Source organism: Globicephala melas, chromosome 9, assembly GCF_963455315.2.
Source record: "Globicephala melas chromosome 9, mGloMel1.2, whole genome shotgun sequence".
NCBI lineage: Eukaryota > Metazoa > Chordata > Mammalia > Artiodactyla > Delphinidae > Globicephala > Globicephala melas.
Window position 1 is genome coordinate 30,787,286 of NC_083322.1, and position 26,952 is coordinate 30,814,237.

Sequence of the window (26,952 nt, forward strand, 5' to 3'; positions counted from 1 at the left end):
TAGGAGGAATGGCTAAAAGAAAGACAAAAGGTGCCATTTTCTACCTTCAGCTGCATCATTACCTCACGTTGTGAGTGGCACACAATATTAAATTCCTCTTGCCTCAGCCAGCTCTGATGTAAGATTGGGTAGAAATCTGTGACTGATGGTCCACATGAGTGGTTTGATTAAAGATGTCCAGGCAAATTTAGACTGAATTTAAAGTGCCTTCTAAGACTGAAATTAACTCAGACTAAACATTTCATTAAGTTGTTGAAACTATCATTACCATAAATTAATCTATTTCTTTTTAAAGTTCCATGATATTTTAATAGGATAAAGCAAATTTGTAGTAGGTAATTTGTTTCCAAGAAAGATGCTGTGTCTCCATTTTTCTCTAGGAAGACTTAGATCTCATGGATTTAAATATCCTTGCAAATCTATTTACACTTGCAAGCTTTCACTGGGTTCCCCTGTGATTAGTTTTTTCTCCTACCCCTTTGTTACTGACCAGGGTTCTTGGCCTTCCCCAGGCAATTGAAATTGACCAGGGGCCAGAAAAGAAATTCAAGCAAAGCTTTATTGGAGCCTCTGCTGCAGCAGGGGGGAGTGAGAACAAACAACAGGTTTCCTTGCTTTCTCACTCCCTGAGGGGGAACAAGCTTGTTCCTTATATGGGGTGAGGGTAGGGGTGTGTCCAGGGGTCAGGCCGGAGGGGTGGCTTAGGTGTTTTGGCCACCCCTCTGGAGGTGTTGTGTACAGGGGGCATGCTTAGTACCCTGTTTTTGCTCCAGGCTCTTTAAAAGTGGCAGTTGGGTTTTTTGGTCTCTTTTGGGTCCAGAATCTGTCCCAACTGAGCATACACACAGTTACCTTTAGTTTCATACAGTTTCTTTGTATTTTGTTGCTCGAGGAGAGGTGTGTCCAGGTGCAATCACTGCAGCACTGCAGCAGAGGGTCACAGGTCCCAGCCTGTCTCACCTTCCCTCCTCTTCCTCCTCCTCTTCTTCCTGTCAAGATCATTGTGTCTTCATCTAGAGTGGTTTAATGGGTTTAATAAGTTGCCAATTAAGAAAAAGGTCCCATGTGGCACTTTTACTAATGTGGACGTTGAGGTCCAAGGTGGGCGGAAAGGCTTAGAACATTGCTGTGAATTAGTAGTTAGGAAAGAGAAAAAAAAATGAACAACTTAAATATTTTATTGCTTTCAAAATATTAATAAGGTAATGATGGTTTAGATTAGAATAAGGGAAAATTTTAAATTTTGAATTTTTGTATGAAGCATATTGTCTCCATCTAACTGACCTTAGAAGAATAGCATGAAGACACATTCTGGTTATTAAAGTGTTTTGAAAGCATAAAATGACATATAATGAAATAGACCAAGAAGACACAGGCAAAAGTAGTTCATTTCATAAATTTATCAATACAAAGAGAACAATGCAAGGTCATATGTATCTGTTTTATTGAAAAACTAAGAAAGGGTTTAATTTCAGCAAGTCTACATTTGGATAAACTTTCATACTTAGGTACATCATTTCAGGTGGAAATGTGAATCTATTTTAGAAAGTTGTGGTTATGAAGAATTCACAATTCACTGCATTCATCAAAGTGAATTTAAAAATACTTGCATGTTTAGAATTAAACTTTGATAACATCTTAGTATTTGAAAAGTTTACTTGAACTTTATCTGGTTTTTTTGCTGATCACATTGAAAGACAAAAAGCTATTAAATAACGTTAATGTTAAATGAGGTTTTTGTTCTAATTGGATTTGTTATTATGCAGACTGTCTGAATTACTTTTTAGCTTGCATTCCTCAGCCTTATGCATCAGTGTATTTCGTGACACAGATGGATAGCCATCCTTATAAATTTAACCCACATATGAATTTTAATGAAATTTTATGTCTAGACTGATATAAATGTAGTGAAGTGCAGCACTTATTTTATGGTCTAGGCCCCATGAAAGGATTATGTAAGCCTTTGGTCCTTTAAAATACTCTAATGTGATTTAGAGACTATCAAGCAGTGGTACAATAGCTTAAGGAATGACTGACAGAACACCAGAAATTTGGCTCAACATTCTACTCTCAGACCAGGAGCTAATGAGGTCAAAATTGGTAAGATGTGAAGTAAAATAGTTAATCCAGCAAAAATGTTCACTTAACTTTATAACTTTCCCATTTGACTGACAGACATTTCACATGTTATTTGGAGAATTAAGATAAACTTAAGTTTATCTTCAATAGGAAATATTTTAGAAACTTAAATTTTTCTAACTCCTAAATAAATCCTCGTAGACCACTCAGTATCCACTTATTCTCAGTAGCCTACTGTATTGTTTTGAAATAAGTAACTTTTGGGGGATAAGCAGTCGGATTCTGTGTTAGTTGAATATACAGCAGTCTCTACAGCTGACCACAACTTCCATCTTGAAGCTCCTAGCTCTCAGCTTGTGTAAAAACATACCAAGTTTTCTTCCTACTTAATCGGTCTCTCCTCCTTTCTCAGATATTCCTCTTCTAACCACACTTTAGTAGCATAAGGGTGCCCTTGCCCTCTCCACTCTGTTCCCCCATTCAGCAAGCAGCAAAATTAATCAGCCTATACATAATCTGGAACTCTTCACTTCACTTAAAATCAGTAACTGCCAGTGTACTTAAAATAGCACTCATATTTCTTACCAAGGTGTTGGAGAGTCCAGTATGGGTCCTAATTTTCTCTCTAACCACATCTCATACTCTTCTAGAGACCACTGAGATTCGACAACCTCTGTTTTCTTTTTGTAGATGCATGCCATTTCCAATAATGGAAGTTACCTCACCAAGAGCACCTGCTCCTGGCCACCTCTCTGGCCACTCACCTATCTCATATACAACTCTTTTTTCAATCTCTAAAAAGGCACTCACTCCATAGTAATCCTATGGAAATTAGGTCCCCTTACACTTTTATTGTTTTGATAAATTTTGTCAAATTGTTACTTTTAAAAATGTATTGTAAAATGTACTTATATAGTTATTACTTACCAATTCCTTCACTGGAATGTAGGCTTCATGTTTTCTGATGCTTTGCCCAGTATTGACAAGTTATATATGTATATCTGATAAATGCTTGCTAAATGATTGAAGGATTGGTTTGCTATAATTTTGGCTTTTTTTAAGTGACTCCATTTTTTCCAGCTTTATTGAGGTATAATTGGCAATAAAAATTATATATATTTAGGCTGTAGAATGTGATAACTTAATATATGCATACATTGTGAAACGATTACTGCAATCAAGTTACTTAACACATCCATCACTTCACAGTCCTTTTATTGTGTGTGTGGTGAGAGCGCTTAAAGTCTACTCTCTTAGCAAATTTCGTAGAGACAATACAATAATATTAACTATAGTCACCATGTTGTACATTAGATCCCCAGAATTTATTCAACTTATAACTGAAAGCTTGTACCCTTTGACCAATATCTCCCCATTTTCTGTACCCCCCAGACTTCGGCAACCACAGTTCTACTCTCTGATTGTATGAATTTATCTTTTAAATTTTCACATAAAAGTGAGATCATGCAGTATTTGTTTTTCTGTGTCTGGTTTATTTTGCTTAAAATAATGTATTCTAGTTTAATTCATGTTGCAAATGAAAGGATTTCCTTCTTTCTATGGCTGAATAATATTCCTCTATGTTTGTGTATGTGTCTGTGTGTTACATTTTTTTTAATCCATTCATCCGTGGATGGGCACTTAAGTTCTTTCCATATCTTGCCTATTATGAATAGTGCTGCAGTGAACGTAGTATGGGAATCTCTTCAACATCCTGACTTTATTTCCTTTGGATATATACTCAGAAGTGGGATTGCCTATTTTTAATTTCTTGAGGAACCTCCATACTGTCTTACATAATGGCTGTAACCAATTTACTTTCCCACCACTAGTGTATAAAGGTTCCCTTTTCTCCATACCTTCACCAACAGTTGTTATCTCTTGTCTTTTTGATAATAGCCATCCTAACAGATGTGATGATATTCTATTCTGGTTTTAATTTGCATTTACCTGATGTTAGTAATATTAAGCACCTTTTCATATATTTGTTGGACATTTGGATTTCTTATTTGGGAAAATGTCTATTCAGGTCTTTTGCCCAATTTTAATTAGGTTATTTGGTTTTTCCTTATATTTTTTGGATATTAACCCTGACTAGACACAGGTATCCTTTGCTTTTTGAAACTTCGCTTTACCCACTTCACTTTTACAAAGATCTACGTAGTACCTGTTTTCATTAATCAAAAGAAATCCAAAGAGGATTTTCACTTTTATGAAAAAAGGTAATTGCTTCTTCACTTTATACCATTTCAGCTTATGAAAGGTTTGATAGGAACACTCTACTTTTGGGTAACGGAGGAAGCCTGTATATCATTTGCAGATATGTCTCTCATTCTATAGGCTGCACTTTCATTTTGTTCACTGTTTCTTCTGCTGTGCAGAAGCTTTTTAGTGTCATGTGTTCCACTTGTTGATTTTTGCTATTATTGCCTGGGCTTCTGGTATATATATAAAAAATTATAGCCAAGACCAATGTCAATGAACTTTACAAAGAAATATGAATTGTAAAAACTCTAGCTAAGATTTAAATGCATAAGAGTAATATCTAATATTTCATTAAATGAGAATTATTTCATTAGTGCAGTTTATAGATAATATTATTCAAAGCTCTAAAAGAAAAAAAATTTAACTTAACATTAATAATGCCTATTAAAATTTTAAACATCTTCAGTAGGGTAACAGTAGGTATTGGGAAACTGAAATTTGAAGTTTTTCTATTACAGAGTTTAAAAATCTGGTTTTAATACACATCTTAGGGAGAGAATTAGTTTTTGTGCTAACCTCTTTATCACACCATCATTTTTTCCCATTAATTTCAATGCTTATAATCCTAATTCTGTATTGATTCACAAAGTAATTTTCCTTTTTCTTTCTGAGTAATAATGTTCCTGTAGTTTTCCTTTTGTCTCACTGGAAACTGTTATCATCTCTATTTTATGCATTTCCAATTAAACGTTCATCTTGATCCGGTGTTCTCAAGCATTTTTTTTTTCTAGTATTATATCCTGAGGCCACTTCAAAATGCTTCTAGGCCAACTTCATAGTTAAATGAGAAAAGAGCAAATTTGTAGACCAGAATTAGAGATACCTCTATTATTTCCACTTTACTACCCTTTCAGTCTTTCTCTCTTTTAGATCTAACAGCAGGCTAGAGGTACTCAAATTGATATTCCACTGAAAATAATAACATATTCACAAGAACCATTACATTCACCTTTAGTGAAACAGAACTGTGCTATTGCGTATGATTCAGAAAAATTAAGTCTTCCTGCTTGGCCTCATTCTCTCATGATCTGTCCATTCATCTGCTCTTTGGGGTTCGTGCAAAGGTCTTTTCTTTACCTACCTACAGGGTGTATCTGTTTACAAGTCCTCTGATCAGAATGTTTTTGTAGCCTGATTTTAGTTGATATTTTTAAGTTGAGTTTTGACAAGATAATATATTTCAGGAAAAAACTGTAACAAAAATATGATGGCTATAATTACTGATTCTTATCATCAAGATGTGCTCTTATAGCACATAGAAAGATGGAGCTCTGTGGTTAAACAGAAACACTACTGAACCCTTTTACCAAGGTATGCATAATGGTATCACACAGGACATCATAGAAGCCAAAGTCTGTTCAGTGGAAGAAGATGTTCTCAGCTCATATCCCAAGCAGGAAGTTGATCCTCTAATGAAGGAGACAGCGAGATGCTTTTCCCTCCAGTTTTACAGTGTGAAATGTCACAGAGGAGCAGAGGACTAATTTTCATAGCACAGTGTTCTTCGGTTTAAGAGCAGAATTGCCACAAAGGATAAACATAGAAGCCCTTTAGAGAGCAGCAAGTCATTAGCACAGGCACTGAGCAGAGGTGATATTAGAGCTAACCTCCCCAGCAGTTGAAGAAAATTGTGTACTTCATATTAACTTGAGCAAATTCAGATGTAGAGTTTGAGTTCTACAAATAGTAATATGTTCCTAGATATAAGAGAGGAACATAGGATAGGAGCAAGTAAATATGACAAGGTCAGCCTTAGCAGAGTAAGACGAGGATGAGAAGAATCACTCTGAGTTCCAGGAAAATCCATAGTCTATCTCTAGTACCTAATACAGAGGCTGGTGCAAAGGAGATATTCAATAAATATTTGTTGAATAGAATAGTCTAGAAAATACATTATAAGTTACACTGGATTTTCTTCCATTTTAATGAGAAAATTAGAAATTAATTTAAAATGTTCATGTTCAGTATTTCTTTATGGACATAATATGATTACACTATCTGAGCAGTATAATGTACTTAACATTTATAGCATAGGGACAGTTCTTTTTTTTTTTTTAAGTTTTGGATTTTATTTTTTTATACAGCAGGTTCTTATTAGTCATCCGTTTTATACACATCAGTGTATACATGTCAATCCCAATCGCCCAATTCATCCCACTACCACCCCCAACCCCCTGCCGCTTTCCCCCCTTGGTGTCCATACGTTTGTTTCCTACATCTGTGTCTCAATTCCTGCCCTGCAAACCGGTTCATCTGTACCATTTTTCTAGGTTCCACATATATGCGTTAATATACGATGTTTGTTTTTCTCTTTCTGACTTACGTCACTCTGTATGACAGTCTCTAGATTCATCCATGTCTCTACAAATGACCCAATTTCGTTCCTTTTTATGGCTGAGTAATATTCCATTGTATATATGTACCATATCTTCTTTATCCATTCATCGGTCGATGGGCATTTAGGTTGCTTCCATGACCTGGCTATTGTAAATAGTGCTGCAATGAACATAGGGGTGCATGTGTCTTTTTGAATTATGGTTTTCTCTGGGTATATGCCCAGTAGTGGGATTGCTGGATCATATGGTAATTCTATTTTTCGGTTTTTAAGGAACCTCCATACTGTTCTCCATAGTGGCTGTATCAAGTTACATTCCCACCAACAGGGCAAGAGGGTTCCCTTTTCTCCACACCCTCTCCAGTATTTGTTGTTTGTAGATTTTCTGATGGTGCCCATTCTAACTGGTGTGAGGTGATACCTCATTGTAGTTTTGATTTGCATTTCCTAATAATTAGTGATGTTAAGCAGCTTTTCATGTGCTTCTTGGCCATCTGTATGTCTTCTTTGGAGAAATGTCTATTTAGGTCTTCTGCCCATTTTTGGATTGGATTGTTTGTTTTTTTAATATTGCACTGCATGAGCTGTTTATATAATTTGGAGATTAATCCTTTGTCCGTTGATTCATTTGCAAATATTTTCTCCCATTCTGAGGGTTGTCTTTTCGTCTTGTTTATGGTTTCCTTTGCTGTGCAAAAGCTTTTAACTTTCATTAGGTCCCATTTGTTTATTTTTGTTTTTATTTCCATTTCTCTAGGAAGTGGATCAAAAAAGATCTTGCTGTGATTTATGTCACAGAGGGTTCTTCCTATGTTTTCCTCTAAGAGTTTTATAGTGTGAGGTCTTACATTTAGGTCTCTAATCCATTTTGAGTTAATTTTGTGTATGGTGTTAGGGGGTGTTCTAATTTCATTCTTTTACATGTAGCTGTCCAGTTTTCCCAGAATCACTTATTGAAGAGACTGTCTTTTCTCCATTGTATATCCTCACCTCCTTTGTCATAGATTAGTTGATCATAGGTGCCTGGGTTTATCTCTGGGCTTTCTATCTTGTTCCTTTGATCTATATTTCTGTTTTTGTGCCAGTACCATATTGTCTTGATTACCATAGCTTTGTAGTATAGTCTGAAGTCAGGGAGTCTGATTCCTCCAGCTACACTTTTTTCCCTCAAGACTGCTTTGGCTATTCAGGGTCTTTTGTGTCTCCATACAAATTTTAAGATGCTTTTGCTGCATCCCATAGGTTTTGGATCGTCGTGTTTTCATTGTCATTTGTCTCTAGGTATTTTTTCATTTCGTCTTTGATTTCTTCAGTGATCACTTGGTTATTTAGTAACATATTGTTTAGCCTCCATATGTTTGTGTTTTTTATGTTTTTTTCCCTGTAATTCAGTTCTAATCTCATAACGTTGTGGTCAGATAAGATGCTTGATATGATTTCAATTTTCTTAAATTATTGAGGCTGATTTGTGACCCAAGATTTGATCTATCCTGTAGAATGTTCCATGCACACTTGAGAAGAAAGTGTAATCTGCTCTTTTTGGAATGTTCTATAAATATCAATTAAATCTATCTGGTCTATGGGAAAGTTCATTCTTTTTTTTTTTTTTTTTTTTTTTTTTTGCGGTACGCGGGCCTCTCCCTGTTGTGGCCTCTCCCGTTGCAGAGCACAGGCTCTGGACGCGCAGGCTCAGCAGCCATGGCTCACAGGCCTAGCCGCTCTGTGGCATGTGGGATCTTCCCAGACCAGGGCACGAACCCGTGTCCCCTGCATCAGCAGGCGGACTCTCAACCACTGTGCCACCAGGGAAGCCCGGGACAGTTCATTCTTAACTTAACCTGTTGTTTCTTGACTTAGAGAAAACATCCAGACGTATTTATATATAGATATCTGAGCTTGGTATCTATATATAACTATGTCGAAAGTCAAGATTTTGGTTACCAGAATTAATAAAATATAGTAAGCCAAATATTGTGTAGGGCACTACCTTAGCCAAGCTGATTTCATTTAGAAAAGGTGTATCTAACATGGAGTGATCTACTAGAGGAGAGTCATCTCATCCAATTTAGGAGAAAATATCTCTCATTATGATATATTCAGTATGAACTAAAATTGAAAACATTAAAATAATACGGTGTGGGAAAAGCTTATTACAAGCTATACTTAAGTTCTAACTTTTATTTCATTAGTGTTTCAGTTTCCTTCAAAGGCTTATCTGAATCTGAAACATGCGAATATTTTATTTAGGGTTTTGCTTTAGGAAAGTTACATGGCTTCTTTTATTATTTTTACTGGAATAGACTTCAGAAGACCTTATAACATAAATTTTTAAAGCCATCTTTGGCTTTTTGAGATTTCTTTGTAAAGGGCAGTGCTCATTTTATGCTGTAAAATAGGGCTGAGAAAAGTTCTCACTCCACTAAAAGTGCTGCTTTTGGAGAATGCCTTGGGAGGGATTTTAACATTAATACTGTACCCATCATCTATCCATATATTATATACCTTCTGTAAGGAGAAGCTATATAGATTTAGAACTGTATGACTCTGGAGTCAGGGAACCATAGAGAGCGGGTATCCTGGAGTGGTTATGGAGAGCAGTGTGAGCAGAGACAGAGCTGAACACTGTAGCTGATAACTGTAGATAACTAATAAGAATCTACTGAATAGCACAGGAAATTCTATTCAGTACTCTGTAATGACCTGTATGGGAATAGAATCTAAAACAGAGTGGGTATACATGTATGTATAACTGACTCACTTTGCTGTTTAGCAGAAACTAACACAACATTGTAAATCAACTATACTCCAATTAAAAATTAATAAAATACAAATAAAAAATAAAATAATAATAGCAAGTATTGGCAAGGTTGTGGAGAAATTGGAACCTTTGTACGCTGTAGGTGGGAATTTAAAATGGTGCAACTACTATAGGAAACAGTATGGCATTTCCTGAAAAAGTTAAAAATAGAATTATGTGAAACAGCAGTGCCACTTCTGGGTATATATACAAATTAATTGAAAACAAGGTTTCGAATTTGTACACCCACATTCATAGTAGCATTATTGACAATAGCCAAAAGATGGAAGAATCTGGAGTATAAAGCAGAATCCCAAATTCTGAAATATATTATTTAAATTTCAAAGGAAATTATGCTGGCCACGTATATAATCATGCATAGGCTCTAAGAAGGGTTGAGTGCCCTGAAAGTTGCCCTTTATTATTGAATAAAGCTTATTGGAGCAGAAGTCATTTCAGATAGTACAGTTGCCTGTGGTATTTCAAAGAAAATGATTTTTTAGTCATTATAAAGCAGTATCATATGATAAATACTATTCTCTCTCCTTTTCCTGCTCTCCAAATTTTCCTGAAACATGAGAGTATATGTGTTTATTAGCACAATACAGCATCGTACAAAGGAGGAAGAAAAGATACATCCTTTAAATTGTGTATAATTTGCTATAAAAATTAACGTTTAATGAATAATTAATTTCTGGCCACAGCTGAATTATATTATTTACCAAAAAATAAGCTTTATTCTGTATGCATCCTTTCAAAATGCTTAGTTAAACAGAATACGTCAAATGCATTATATTTTACATCCAGTGGGAAAGGAACCTCACATTTGTCATTTATATCATCAGTAATCAAAATGGATTTAATTTTCAAAGCCAATTGTGGAAAAATGTGTGTGGCATTGGAACTTGACAGTGGAGAAATATCTTAGCTACAGAATTACACGAGTTGTCCTACGCGGGATGTATTTCCAGCTAATGTTTGTAGAGCCAGAGCATCCCTCTCAAAAGAAGTAGACAAAATGCTGCAATTTATTTTTCTGGAAAATGATCCTTAACATAACAACTGTCAATAATCTATTTATATTGGAACCATTGTTATGCTCTTAAAAACAAAAGAAACACTGTGAAAGATGAGATGTCATTAGGCTAAAGAGGCATCACCACGGCACAACTACACTTTAGTTCTTCTTCTAACAAAAGTTTCTTGAATGCCCACAGTATGTCAGGCCCTGTTTTATGTTGTGGAGATATAAACATGAGAAAAGAAAACATAAAGTGGATGCAGGGTGGAGAACTATATGCTTAGTAACTGGTAAGACTGCTGAGGTGCTATCTGAACGGAGATTTGTTTGAAGTAAGTGATATAGGGAGCCATTGGACACTTGTAGGGGTGTGTTCCAGACAGAGAGAATAGCCAATGCAAAAACGCTGAGGTAGAGGTGTGCTTGTTATGTTTGAGGAATAGTAAGGGAGCTAGTAGCACTAGAGCACCATGAAGCCATGGAATATTTTGAGAAGAGCTGTGAAATAATATGAATTACATTGTAACAAGATTATTATCGTTTTTGTCTTTATAAGACATTGTATGGGCTAAAGGCAGAAGGGAGAGAAACAAGAGATTTTTGTAATAGTCTCCTATCTAGCACAAAATGGTGACTTGGATTAGTGTGTTAGGTGAGAAGTGGTTAAATTCAGTTGTTCACCGAAGGTAAAGTCAACAGGTTTTGCTAATACATTAGATGGACATTGTGAGAAAAAGAGAGGAGGCAAGGTTTGGCCTGAGAAAGTGGAAGATGAGTTGCCAATTATTGAGATGAGGAAGATAGGAGAGGAGAAGATTTGGGGAGGAAAACCTGGAAACTGGCTTTGGACATAATATATTTGTGATGTAGTATTAGATCTAATCAAGATGTTGAGTAGGCAGTTGCATATACAATTCTAGATTTCAGGGAAAATAGTGGTTCTACCTGGAGATATGCATTTTGTAGCTATCAACATGTAGATGGTATTTAAATTATGAGACTGAATGATATCACCTAGTAAATTGGCATAAATAGGGAAAACATCTAAAACTTGAACCCTGGGATCATTCTGACATTTAGAGATTAGGAAAGTGAGGTGGCAATAGGCAATAAAGTGGAAAGAAAACTACAGAGAGAGTTTTATTCTCTGGGCTGCCTGGTACAGTTGGGCAAGTCGAGTCTAGTTAAAGGATGCCTACTTAGAGGGCAAGTGGCAAGTAGAGGCTAAAACCTAACATATGTCCTACCTGCCAAGCCATAAGCTCTTGATCAGGGGTGCATCTGCCTTAGGAAAGGGTGTGTTAGTAATTCAAACATAATTGTCTTATAAGCTAGCAGAAGACCTAGCTGTCACTAAAGTTAAGTGAAGAAAGTATATCAAGACAGAGAGATTTACCACCACTGTCACATGTTGTGTATTGTTATATAAGGTGATGTTTAGCAATTGGATACATGTAGGCCAATCATGGAAGCCTGATTTGGGAAAATGAGAAAATTAAAGAAGAGGAAATGCAGAAAATTAATAATGCAAATCTTTGGGAAATTTATTTATTTATTTATTTTGGTACTTAAAGGAGATCAGAGAAAATGACTCTATGCCTGGAGGCAGATATAGAGAAGAACAGATTAAAATTATGTACACTAATGGGCAAGAAAAATATGACATAAAGTAAAAAGATAGGAGGACAATTACTGTCCTTTAGCGCTCAAGAGGGGGTGGGTCCTGTACAAAATTGGAGCAGAGTCAGCTTTAGAAACAAAGTTGAACATGACATTTATAGCATAAGGAAGGCTGAACTTATGGCTTCACTTGCCGAGAGGATAGTGGATATCATTTTGAGAGCCTGTGGAAATTATCTTCTGAATGCTTTTCTCAAAGAAGTAGAAAGCATGAGTCATAAGCCTAGTGATAGGTTTTAGGATTTTATAGAGTTTTGATTAGAGGGTAAAAGTTGTAAAAATATTTTCCTAGGGAAGTGAATGCAATAGGTATATTTATGAACCTATATAAAGTTACTGGCTGTAAATATAAAATGGTACCTATGCATGGTTTATATCCTCTCCAAAGATATATTCATCTGCCTTGATTCAGATAGAGTAGGATTGGAATTTAGACAGGTGAATATAATAGGGGGTGTCTGCAGCAGAGTGAGTATAATGATGGACCATTGTATTTAAGCAGCTGTGTGAAGGAAAAAGTGGGTATGCGTTGGAGGAGGGACAATGAAAAGATTGAAGGTCTCAGTGGAGTCAATGGCTTTTTGGAGTTGAGGTATTAGAAGGAGTAACAGTTGAAATTTAGTTGGTAGTAGACAGAGACCTGAATGTTAGGAATTGAGATTGCCTTAGGGGTGCAGTTCACAGAAATTTTAATTCTGGGTTCATTGACTTTGAAGTCGCTGTGGAATACACATGTGGACAGCAGAGGCAAGCAATCTGGCAGGAGATAGAGACTTGTGTCAATGTTTAGATGGGCAATGGAGCTATGGGAATAAATGATACTGAGATCACATTAAGGAACACAACTTCAAGGAACACCCTCATCTTGAGATTTCTTTAGCAGAACACTGGTTGTACCTAAAATGTGTATTTGGGATTTATGAAGAAACTAGTACAGAGTTATGAAAGCCAAGTTTTGCCAAATGCTTCTACATGAAAAATGAGGAAAGAAAATTGTCCATTAGATTAAGATACAAGGAGGTTTTGGGGAGACAGTGAAGTAGTTGGGGAAAAAATTACTTTGGAGTAGTTTGGGAAGTTAAAAGGAGGTAGAAAATAAGAGACAGTGAATACAAAGAACTCAAAAAATTTGGTTGTTAAAGGATGGAGATAGATGGCAAGGGAATTGGCATGAGTTGGGGCAGGGATTTTCTCTGCAGATTAAAAAAGTTGAACATTTAAAATACTGAAATGATATAATAGGTAAGAGAGGATCAGAAAAAGAAGGGAGCTAATAAGGAGAGAAAAGTCCACAAGAATCACATAGCTAACATTCCACATGGCTGAGAGGAATTTGAGTGCAGTCCTCTTGAATCTGTGCTCTCAACCACATGACCTCAGGCAGTAGAGACTATTAAAGCATTTAATGCAGAGAATTCACATGTTACCTTAAAAATATCAATTGAGTAAATGAGAATTTAAAATCAAATGAGAAACTTTCAGAGAAACTTAAAAACAACAATTTGTTTTCTGGTTGTTAAATTAATTAACCAAATGCACACCAACAAATACTAACAGGCATGGACATTGCTCAAGGTAATATACTTTTGTTTTATGTCTTCACAAGCAATAATTTGTATTTATTACTAAGGGGAAAAAATCATAAATCATAGATCCTGGAGCTTTTGTCAGAATGATATGTGTATTATCCCTGTCTTCCTAAATCTTACACAAGTTTTATTCTAGCATGCACAGCTGCTAAATCATTATTCTCTGCATGAGTAATTGTTGCAGATGTTCATAATGTGATTAATGGGGAACAGCTATATTTATCACGGTTTCAGTGAGGCCACTACACAGGTACAATTACTCTTAAGACAAAGGGCACTGTGTTGTGATACTAGAATATGGGGCTTCTGGTTGACTGCCATTGTTTAATACTAGAGATTAGCAGCGTTCTTTCCTAATCCTGCTCTCTCCCACCCACTGACATAATCCTACCCTCATTACACACATGAGAGAGATTTTATAGGAGGGATATTTTCACATTACCTGTATACATACCAAGTAATACATAAAGTTTACTGTTAATCTCAAATTCAACAGCACCAACAAATGTGATCACCAACAGGTGATTCTTTGGGGGCCTATTCCTTGACCCATTTGTTGACTAAATCCTGTTTGCTTATTACATTTATTTTTTAATTGATTAACTAAGGAATAAACCTTTAGAAAAAGATTGAACAGGTAAATAAACTGGGTCAAGAAGGCAGCATAAAGTGTTCAGCAGAGCAGATTGTTTTTTATTTTGTCAAGTTGTTTAATTTGAATACAGTTCTGACTCTTACTAGTTGTGAGGTGACCAGTTATCCCAGTTTCCCTGTCACTGAGGGTTTTTCTGGGATACAGGACTTTCAGATTTAAAACTGGGACATTCCTGGGAAAATTAGGGTAAACTGATCACCCTACAGCTGGTGAGTTGCCCTAAAGCTGAGTTCTTTACCTTTGTGTACTTCTTAAATTTTCTCATGTATAAAATAAAGTTGGTAAAAGTGTCCATCACATTATCTGTCATATAGCATGTGCATAATAGGTGATAGTTCCTTTTCTATTCCTTCCTCAAATTTCAAACTATGTTATTTCCTCAAGAGTGAAGAGCAGGTATTTTTCTTCTTTGAATAATTCCTCATTGTATACAGTGTGTTGATGTATTGGCCAGAATAATACTTGGAACCAATACACCTGGTAGATGCTTGATAAAAACCTAATGAACAAATGAAATCCTAAGTTTGATTGTGAGATATCTAACAAGGGCACTGTCTTATTATTATAATAAATAAAGAAAAGGAAAATGATTTCTCACTGCTTTTTTTCCTTCACCAATGTTGTGGCTTTCTATAAGTCTGTGTTCCTAACATTTTTTCATTATCATCCTTCTAAAAAGAAAACTTAAATTTCTCCCTAATGATAAAAATTAAACGCTGGAGAGGGTGTGGAAAAAAAGGAACGCTCCTGCCCTGTTGGTGGGAATGTAAATTGATACAACCACTATGGAGAACAGTACGGCGGTTCCTTAAAAAACTAAAAATAGAACTACCATACGACCCAGCAATCCCACTACTGGGCATATATCCTGAGAAAACCATAATTCAAAAAGAGACATGTACCACAGTGTTTATTGCAGCTCTACTTACAATAGCCAGGATGTGGAAGCAACCTAAGTGTCCATCGACAGATGAATGGATAAAGAAGATGTGGCACATATATACAATGGAATATTACTCAACCATAAAAAGAAACGAAATTGAGTTATTTGTAGTGAGGTGGATGGACCTAGAGTCTGTCATACAGAGTGAAGTAAGTCAGAAAGAGAAAAACAAATACTGTATGCTAACACAAAAATATGGAATCTAAAAAAAAAAAAAAAAAAAAAGGTTTCTGAAGAACCTGGGAGCAGGACAGGAATAAAGATGCAAACGTAGAGAATGGACTTGAGGACGCGGGGAGTGGGAAGGGTAAGCTGGTACAAAGTGAGAGAGTGGCATGGACTTATATATACTACCAAATGTAAAATAGATATCTAGTGGGAAGCAGCCGCAAAGCACAGGGAGATCAGCTCGGTGCTTTGTGACTACCTAGAGGGGTAGGATAAGGAGAGTGGGAGGGATGCAAGAGGGAGGAGATATGGGGATATATGTATATGTATAGCTGATTCACTTTGTTATAATGCAGAAACTAACACACCATTGTAAAGCAATTATACTCCAATAAAGATGTTAAAATAAATAAATAATGACTATGCAACTCTTCCAAAAAAAAAAAATTAAATACTAAGGAATAAGATTTTTTTTCACATAGGGTTGAGCAACAAACTATTGTATTACCTAAGTTTTTTGCTCCTTTCCACAAAAACTAGTTTTGCCCCTTGGGAACAGTATGGGTCTGGTTGAATAAAATCATATAGGTCATTTGAAACTAAATTTTATGTTTATTTAACTCCAGGGATAAATTCGTCAACTGTAGGACATTTTATTTAATTATTCTTTTTTAATGTTTATTTATTATTTATTTTATTTATTTTATTTTGGCTGCACCAGGTCTTAGTTGCAGCATGCGGGATCTTTAGTTGTGGGATCCGACTTCTTAGTTGTAGCACACAGGCTTCTTAGTTGTGGCATGCATGTGGGATCTAATTTCCTGACCAGGGATTGAACCCAGGTGCCCTGCATTGGCAGCACGGAGTCTTACTCGCTGGACCACCAGGGAAGTTCCTGTAGGACATTTTTTAAATGGTAATTCAGACACTCTCTAGAAGATTATTGATCACATACTGTATGTATCTTGCTGAATTAAGTGCCAGAGTGAGATGCAGACCCCTGTAATTTATAGTCTTGAGAGAGAGAGATGCTATGAATACACAAAGCAATCAGGGGCAAGAGAAAGTGGAAGAACTCTAGTGGTATAAACCCAGCCTTAAGGCCACAGAGTGACTCCTCTGTTATTAACTGTGTACCCTTGAGCAAGTCTATTAACCTTTTGAAACTCCTTTCCTCATCTTGACAGTGAAACTAGCAACCACTCTCCAATTTGTAGGCTATTTAAATTTAAAGCAGAAATTAAAGCAGAAATGAGACAATATAGGTGATAACACTTTGAAAACTGCCAAGCACTGTACAAGTATATGTTGTTTTATAGGCCAGAAATACAGTCTTGTTTTAGACAAAGGAAAAACAACAGGAGATGTAATTGTCAGAGCAGTGAAACTTGGGAAAGACGTAAGCTGTGATGTTCCTTGCTCTTCTAGAAGGTCCTAGAGCTGGAGAGCTGTGAGAGAAGGTGCTTGTCTCAACACCAGTCAGAAGGGCCCAGGTCCCTGGAGGAGAGCCCAGAGTAGAGCCTGAAACACTTTGTGAATAAGGTGGCCTGGAAGGAACTGGATTCATCTCTCCTCCATATGGGAGAGAGGGGAATTCTATTAAATGCATCACACTGAGAAGTATTTGAGATTATCTAAAATGACACGTAATAAACAAAGAAGAAATAATTTAGTCCAACTATGTTTTGATGGAACACAGTATAAAAAACACAGTTGTGTTTCATAGTGTTAGTTAGGAAGCTGGGGAAAGAGAAGTGAATTCAGCCTGTATGTTGCTGACATAAAGGTTTATAGCAGAAGCAGCAGCTGCTTCAGTCTGTGGGGATCCCTCTAGGGCACAGGATTTTAGCTGGGATCCCAGTGAGTATTTCCAACGCAACAATTTAGTCATTTAATCCAAACCTGATCCTGAGAGCCTGGCCCATTGCCTTTGATCAAGCAGCCATTACTTGGTAGCCACCACTTGACTTTGTTGCCTGTTGGGCACCTTCCTGTGTTGTTTACTTTCTGTGGCATGGGCTTGGTTTGCTGGCATACGAACTGCTCAACATAATCTCTGGATAAGATGTCCTTGCCTCAAATGAGGATATCTATAAATTTGGCTGACAGCATTTTTAGTTTAGAGATCAAGAATCTATAAAAGAGGAGGAGACAGGTAATTGTCATCACTGGGTAGCAAATGAGCACTTTTAGACAAAGCTAACAGTTCCTTTGGCACCATGTAAAGGTACTAAGAAAAGCTGGCTAGGTAGTAACGCAAGTCACTGCACCTGAGTAGTTAAAAATTTAATAGCTTGTGAAATACTCCATATTTCTTTTTTTTCCAGAAATATTAGTTTGTTAGTCCATAGCCTTTGCTTGCTTGTAACTACATATATTTTTACGAAAGAAAAGAGAAAATAGTGTTTATTGATGGATGAAAACACTTAAGTCTTACAAAGCCAAGGTTAAAAGGAGGAGAAATGAAAGAGAGAAAACACTTTGAGCGTGATAAACATAATCCTTCCTAAAAGTTTTGAGAGGTGAAGTAGCATAGAGGTTAAAAGCAAGACTCTGGAACTAGACTCTTTAAATTTGAATCCCAGCTCTGCAACTTAGTAGCTTAGTAAGTAGCTTAGTTAGTAGCTTACTCAACCTCTGCCACCTCCTTTTCTTCACCTATAAAATGGAAGTAATAATAATACCTAAATCATTGTCATAGGTTGTTGTGAAGAGTGTATCTATTTAATAGGATTGTTAGGATTAAATCGGCTGATATACATAAAGCTCTTAGAAGAGCACATGGTACAGAGTGAGTATTGATTATTTCTAATATTAATGAATTGTCACTTTTAGGTGGATAAATTTTCTGATATTCTTAGTATGTCAAATATGGTCAATAAATACCATCTTAAAGATAAGCAAGAATATTCCCCTAACAATATCCTGGGAATTCTTTTCTTCTGTTAAAATGTTATATGGCATTGTGTTTAGGTATAAGGGCCGTGCTTCTTACTTGGATTGCCATATTTTCTGAAAGATTGAGTTGTTACCAGTAGTATTACCATAATTTTTGTAAGTTTAATTTTTAAGACACACTAGCACCTGTTTGAATTGGTAGATGTTCATACCATTCACACCTTTTGTTGAACATGTTAATATCACCCTGTATTAGTCATCATTCTCCAAAGGGCTGTGGGTGTGGGGCTGTGTGTGTGTGTGTGTGTGTGTGTGTGTGTGTGTGTGTAGCGAGCGAGAGAGAGAGAGAGAGAGAGAGAGAGAGAGAGAGAGAGATTTATTTTTAAGGCAGTTGTTCACATGGTTGTAGAGGTTGGCAAGTGCAAGTGCAAAATCTGCAAGGTAGGCCAGCCAACCGGAGACCCAGGGAAGCATTGCAGTTTTGAGTATGGAGGCAATCTTCTGGCAGAATTCCCTCTTGCTTACAGGAGGTCTGTCTTTTCCTTAAGACCTTCCACTGATTGGATGAGGCTAACCCACATTATGGAGAGCAGTTTACTTTATTCACAGTCTACTGATTTAAATGTTAATCCAATCCAAAAAAATCCCTTCACAAAACAACTGTGAAGTTTGACCAAATACTTGAGTAGCCAAATTTGATACATAAAATTAGTTGTCACACTCCTAGTACCTCGTATGGAAGTATATTATTGTGAAATATATAAGATATGTAACTTTTGATCTTATTTGAAAAATATAATTTATACATGTAAACTAATTAGAAAAAAATATTTAATGATATAAATAAAGTGCTGAAATGTATTTGAGCCACAATAAGAATTAATAGAAGACACTTCTATTTCTACCTTACTATTTTGGGGAAACTGCCTTTTAGAAAAAGAAGATACTGCTTCTTGCTTAAATATGTAAAACACTCCATTACTGAAAAGGCGTTTATTTTTTTTAGTAGTAAAATTTAATTTCAACCCCTGTAACAGAAAGAATGTTTAATGAATGAGTTCTTGTGAAATCAAAATAAAATGAACTAATAAACAAGGTAAACCATACTGTCAGAATAATGCTGGTAGGAAACATTCTTGGTGTTCTGTCCTGAATTGCACAGTTAGTGTGAAGTTAAAAACAAGTCTATTCCTCTTCAACACTCAGGGGAAGACAGACAGATATCAGATAAAATACTACCCCTGGGAATTTATGGTTTAAATACATACCAACTTACCTACATACCTATCTACCTACATATATACATAAAAGCACTATTTTCATCTTTGTGCTTCAGTCATCAAGGTTCACATTTTAGTATGGACAAGTAATGAAAAGCACATACCTAATGAATTAAAATTATATTAAAATTTTAATTAGCAATAAAAACCCTTACATAAAGAAAAAAATGAAGACAACCAAAATGTTGATCAAGACAGGAGTGGCTAAATATGCTAGTGTATTAATAATGAGGATTATTACTGACAGAAGTTAAAAAATAGTGAGATAGACTAACACAAGATTTCTCCAAGTTATATGATGTAATGAAAGAAGCAAGTTACAAATATACGTTAACATACAATTTATATTAAATTAGCATCACATAAAGCAGTACTATAGAGCAGGGTTCAGCAACCATGGCCAACAGGCCCAATCCAGTCTGCTGCCTTTCTTTTTTTTTCTGGTAAAGTTATTTTGTAACATGCTATGCCTATTCATTTACACATTGTCTATGGCATTTTTCATACTGCAATGGCAAAGTCGAATAGTTGTGACAGAGACTCCATGCACTGCAAATGATGCTGCAATCAACACCCTTATGTATCTCTCAGTACGTATGTATGAATCTTTCTCTGCAATAGATGTCAGGCTCTAGAAGTGATCCAGCTCCATAGTATGGTTTAAATAAATATTGACTAAATGAATTATTAGTCCCTAACACTGATTTATCTTAGTATGCCTTTAAAATGAGTCAAAATCTAACCAAGCGTGGTGTTGGGAGAGAGAGACAGGGTATACTTCTTCCTAGGCATTTAAACCTGCTCTATTATTATTTAATCATTTAAATCTTCACATTGGAAAAAAACCTAGAAATTATATATTTTTTAAATCTTTATGGAAAAATAAAGGAGCATGTACATCAAAATATAGCATTTTTAATACTGAGATATTATAGTGTAGTGTATTGGACCAATAATAAGCTCTGAAGCCACAGCTTTAGATTCAGATCCTGGCCTCAACATTTACTAGCTAAGTAGCATGGTCAAGTTTAATTAAACTTTCAGTTTTTCAGTTTCATTATCTGTAAAATAGGAATAATAATGGTATTCACCACAGGATTGTCATGAGAATTAAAAGAGATAATACATGTACTGTACTTAGAGCCTGGCCTACAGCACACGCTGAATAATATTACTGTGATAGTGATGGTCTTAAGCATCAGTTGTTCTTTCGAAATGAAAAGAGAAAATTGAAAAAATTTTCTGATGGCAAAAAAGTTGATAACTTATTTGTAAAATTGAACTTTAATCATTCATATGGAATATAAACAATTTCACTATTTTAATTGATATAAAAGAAAGGAATTCTTTACGATTACCTCCCAACACAAGCTATCAGAGCTATCTAAGGACATATTTTATTTTAGGAAAGAAAAAAGCAAAACAATTAACATTCAAAGGAGCCAAATGATTCTCCTTTTTCTTCTAAGCTTGTCCACAAAATCAGCTGAGAATGTGACATACAGTGGTCATTACTGATTCATGGGATCTTTGCGTAAGGCTTAGGAATATTAAAAGTGAAAGGGAAATGATTTTGATCATATAGAAAAAGTGCTGTTCAACATCATAATTTTATCAATATAATACTCATTATAGAAAGAATAGTATATTTCATGAATCATTCTAAAGTTTTCAAACTTAAAATTGAGTTTGTAATTGTAAATTGAATCATCTAACACTTTCCACTGACTAAATTTATTCCAAGTCTTGGTTGTGACTTATATTTATGACTTGACAAATATCTCAGACAAAAACACTTGGACACAGTGTACCTACTCATAACTGTGCTTACCTTGTATTTCATCCAGAAGTTTTTACAGATGGACACAATTATACTCTGTCTCACTACTTTGTTGCTCCTATAGTTGGACCATTTATCTTCTTCCTGCTTTATTTTTTTTTTAATTTATTTTTACTTTTAACTATCACAACATTGTTAATCAACTATATCCCAATATAAAATAAAAAGTTTTTAAAACAAAAAGTTTGTCTGCATCGACTGAGGAAAAGTTAGGTTTTCTAAAATAGTTCCACATAATCTTTATTTTTTATTTTTATTTTTTTTGAAAGAGATCCTTTCTTTATAGCAGCAACGCTAAGATTCTAAACAGCCACCTGCCTGCGGTCAGTGTCCTGCCCCTTTGAAGTCCTTCAGCCTCCTTCCAGGCCCTTTGATCTCACTCCCCCTTTCCTCTCCTGCGCGGCCAGCTGCTTGTTCTAGATGTTTCTCCCGCGGCATCTCTTTTTTTTTTTTTAAAGAAGATGTTGGGGGTAGGAGTTTATTAATTAATTTATTTATTTTTGCTGTGTTGGGTCTTCGTTTCTGTGCGTGGGCTTTCCCTAGTTGCGGCGAGCGGGGGCCACTCTTCATCGCAGTGCGCGGGCCTCTCACTATCACGGCCTCTCTTGTTGCAGAGCACAGGCTCCACACGCGCAGGCTCAGTAGTTGTGGCTCATGGGCCCAGTTGTTCCACGGCATGTGGGATCCTGCCAGACCAGGGCTCGAACCTGTGTCCCCTGCATTGGCAGGCGGATTCTCAACCACTGCACCACCAGGGAACCCCCCACATAATCTTTATTATAGTAGGACTTATTTTCTCTATTAGAGCTGGGTTTAATATTTAAAATGTGCATTGTCAAGATTAAATTTGTATTAAAAAGTACTTATTTTGAACTGAAATGGTCATCTCATTACATTAATGTCCATGTAGTTGAACAACAGTGTTTTGAGACATTGTGGTTCTGACTAGAGAATCTGCATCTAAACAAATAATTTAAAATTCATTTTCTCTGAATGGATGTGAACTTCTAGCACAGTGTGAGTGGGACATACTATGTATGGGAAACATGTGTTTTAAAAATAGACATGAGTTTTTAAATTCCCATATTAGCATTTAGAAACGAGTGTTCTATTTTAAATTGCACAAGTCTATGGGCTGTTAGAGAAGGAAAGAAGAAGAGTAAAAGTTTACATAACAATTAATAGGGTTGGAATTTGACCTTGATTTGAAATAATCAGAATACAAAAATTGTATAGTATTAGAAAAATTAAACATTATGTTGTAAAAAATTAACCATATCCAAAGAGAGTTCCACTCTTGACCCTTGGCTTCTAGAAGGTGATTGCTAAGCCCGTGGCATGTTATGCCTAATGAGAATGTCTTTGTTTACCTGGGGTCTTTGGGCCAGGTCAGTTAGTCTAACAATGTGTTTTAGAGTAATGGCTAGAGCCTGACGTCAGCCATGTGGACGGCCAATCAAGTTTAGGAGACCAAGCCCCAATAAAACTCTGGACTTGAAGGTTCTGGTGTACTTGACTGGTTGGCAGTAATCCATATGTATTATCATACAGCATCTATGGGAAATTAGCATTGTCCATGACCCCAGTGGGAAAAGGTAAGTGAAGCTCCACGTTTGGACCTTCCCTGTACTTGCTCCATATATCTCTTTCACTGGCTTATTTTAGTCTGTAACCTTTCACTGTAATAACCACGAGTGCAACAGCTTTCAGTGACCTCTGTGAGTCCTCTAGCAAATTCTCAAACCTGAGGGTGGTCTTGGGGACACCTGGACTTGCAGTTGGTGTCAGAGTGAGGGTGGTCTTGGGGAATGTTCTCTAACTGTATAGATTTTTTTTCTGATTTTCTGCCTTTTTATTACTGCTTAAAAATCTTCAGGGAGGTAGTGAAGTTCAAAACATAATTTGCTTTTCTATTTCCAGTATGATACACATTGCAGATATAGATATTTATTGAGTCTGTTATCTTGGTAAGTTCTATTTCGTATGCCTCAATATACAACAAAGCATAATGAATATTAACGGTTTTTTGTTGTGTTTCTCTTTCACAAAAGAAATGTAAAATTAGGGCTTCCCTGGTGGTGCAGTGGTTGAGAGTCCGCCTGCCGATGCAGGGGACACGGGTTCGTGCCCCGGTCCGGGAAGATCCCACATGCCGTGGAGTGGCTGGGCCTATGAGCCATGGCCACTGAGCCTGCTCATCTGGAGCCTGTGTTCCGCAACAGGAGAGGCCACAACAGTGAGAGGCCCGCGTATTGCAAAAAAAAAAAAAGAAAGAAAAAAAGAAATGTAAAATTAAAGGCTTGGTTTGAATTACCTGAATTGGACTTATAAAATTTCAGCAGTAAGTAAGTATGAAGACCTTTATTTTTCATAATTGTTTTAGTTTTCTTTCTTTTTTTTCTATTTCTTTGTTTATTTTATTTTTTTAATTAATTAATTTATTTATTTATGGCTGTGTTGGGTCTTCGTTGCTGCACGCGGACTTTCTCTAGTTGCGGCAAGTGGGGGCTACCCTTCGTTGCGGTGCATGGGCTTCTCATTGTGGTGGCTTCTCTTGTTGTGGAACATGGGCTCTAGACACGTGGACTTCAGTAGTTGCAGCATGTAGACTCAGTTGTTGTGGCTTGCAGGCTCAGTAGTTGTGACACACAGGCTTAGTTGTTCTGCAGCATGTGGGATCTTCCTGGACCAGGGATTGAACCCGTGTCCCCTGCATTGGCAGGCAGATTCTTAACCACTGTGCCACCAGGGAAGCCCTATTTTAGTTTTCTTGATTGTTAATTTATCAGAATATCCTTTTCTACATGTTTCTTGCAAGAACAAAATTTATTTAGCCTTCTGTATTGACTGTTTTCATATTAGTGGGTACTTAGACACGAAATCCCATTGTTTTCTTCCTATAGACCAGATTTTCCTTTCATAGTCACATAACATGACTTAAAAATAAAAGTTCTTCATTGTAAAAAGGATCAACTTCATGCTTAGTAGATTTTATTCCCTCACATTAGGCTTTTGGCAACTAAAACAAACCCTTCATTGATTTTACATCATTTTCTCCCAGACAAAAACACAATAAGCAAATAACAATGCAAGTAGCCTTAAAAGTTAGTTTTCTAAAAAGAATTGTCAGTAATAAAACAAGTAAATTCATTTCTTTTGAACCAGCCCATTGCTATACTCACATAGTTTTCTTGTTTAATTAAAAAATTTGATAATTTAAAAATTATTTTTATGTATTAACAATTATAAAGTTTTTGATACTGTGCTTCTCTGAATTTAGTATCTTAAATATAGCAGCCATTTATGTTTTAATTGTGTGTGTATGTATGTGTGCGCAAGTTTCCTGTGGCTGATACTACAAATTACCACAAATTTGGTGGCTTAAAAATACAGAAGTTTATTGTCTCACCAGTCTGTAGGCCAGGATCTGAAATGACACACTCCCTCCAGAGGTTCTAGGGGAGAATCCATTCCTTGCCTCTTCCAGCTTCTGGTGGCTATATCACTCTCTTTGCCTCCATGGCTACATTACCTTCTTTTCTTTGTGTATGTAGAATCTCCCTTTGCCTCACTCATAAAAAACACGTGTGATTGCATTTAGGGCTCACCTAGAAAATCCAGGGAATTTTACCTACCTCAAGGTCCTTAAATTCATCGTATCTGTAAAGGTCCCTTTTTTCCATATAAGGTAACATTCACAGGTTCCAAGAATTAGGACATGCCTGGGTTTTTTTTGTTTGGGTTTTTTTTTTTTTTTTTTTGCATTTTCAGCCTACCACAGTGTACAAGGCTACCTTATAATTTTGTGTGATCTTTGGAATCCCAAATCTATGTTAAAGTAACAGTATTACCTGTTGTCTCTGTGTCTGTTAGGTTGATAGATTTCTCTCAAATCATGGTTCTACTTTGTGCTTATTCTATTATTATGTTTTCTATATGATCAGGAATATTTCAAGTATATATTAGGTAAATAAAATATAAATTTTAAGACTTTTGTGGAGAATCAGAAATCTGTCGAGCGAGCGAGAGAGAGATCAATCTCCATTATTCAAGGAATTAAAAAAAAGACTTTTCTAACATTTCCCTAAAAGTCCTAAGAAACATTTAGAAAAAATAATGGCTTTTCATCATAAGAAATGACCCGAATTTTACCAAATATTCTTTTTATCTCAACGAGTTTTCTTCTCTCCATCCCTAGATTCACTTTTTTAATATTTTAAAAATATTAAAATTAATTTTTGATACTTTACCTTTCCAAAATTAAATGATTAAATCTAACACCCCCATGGTATAATTTCAGTTTTGTGATAATGCATGATTTTAAAAGCATTAATAGAACATATACATTAATTTATTCTTATATTCCCACCTACAGAACTACCTCTACTAGTCATATATAAAAGTTCATTTCACATAAGAGAAAGGAAGTTTATTTTCTGTCACTAAGGACTGGGTATTTCATTGTTTTGAGATAATACCTTCATGGTTGAAAAGATATGCATTCTTTCTTGTAGAACCAATGAAGTATGAGGCTAGAAGAAAAGGGTGAGAACTATGAATAAAAGTGCAATGAAAAATGAGAGCAATTAAGAAAAAGATTATATGGACTGTCAATTTACATCTCTGTAAAGCAGACCAAAATGCTGGCCATGTTTTATAACATGAAGATAGTCTAACCATTTATAAATCTATAATGGTAACTGTCGTGAACAGATGTGTGGGAAAATACCTCCGTAAGTGGGCTGATTTAGTTGTTGCTATATAGTAGAATAGCCTCAGAGGGTGGCTGTGCCTCTTAGTGTTCAGCTGAAATACTAAGCAGAAAAAGTGAGATTGCTGTCCCTCTTTGTCAACTGCCAAATATATTTTAAAAAATTTATGTGACTAGTTATGAGGGAAAATGCTTACTTACTCTGGTGGCCATTTAGAAGGACTTGCCTAGGAAAACCTAACTTAATGTCTAGATGCTTCTGTCCATCAGATCTTTTTCTTATGCAAAAATGTATCAGGCTAGAGTAGAATTGTTTAAAATAATTCAAAATTAAAGTGAAGCATTAGAAGCAATATCTAAATGAAATTACAATGGAAAAAGAAGGAACAAAGAAACAACTGGAAAAATTGGGGGGGAGGAGTCATTTATATTCTTCTGCTCCTATATTGTCCTCCAAAATCCTTGCCCTAAGAGATGAGTTTAGTAAAATTATCTACAAAGAATTTCCAGTTCGAGTATCATAAATGATTATGAGTTCTAAGAAATCTTCCCATTCCATAACAGCTATATCTCAGATCAAATACAATTTTTGGAGTCCTGTTCATTTTTAAAAGGTAAGAGAGAACTCAACAAATACTCCTATTATAGCAAACAATGGAAATAATTGAAAACCAACCAAATGAGAAAAGCA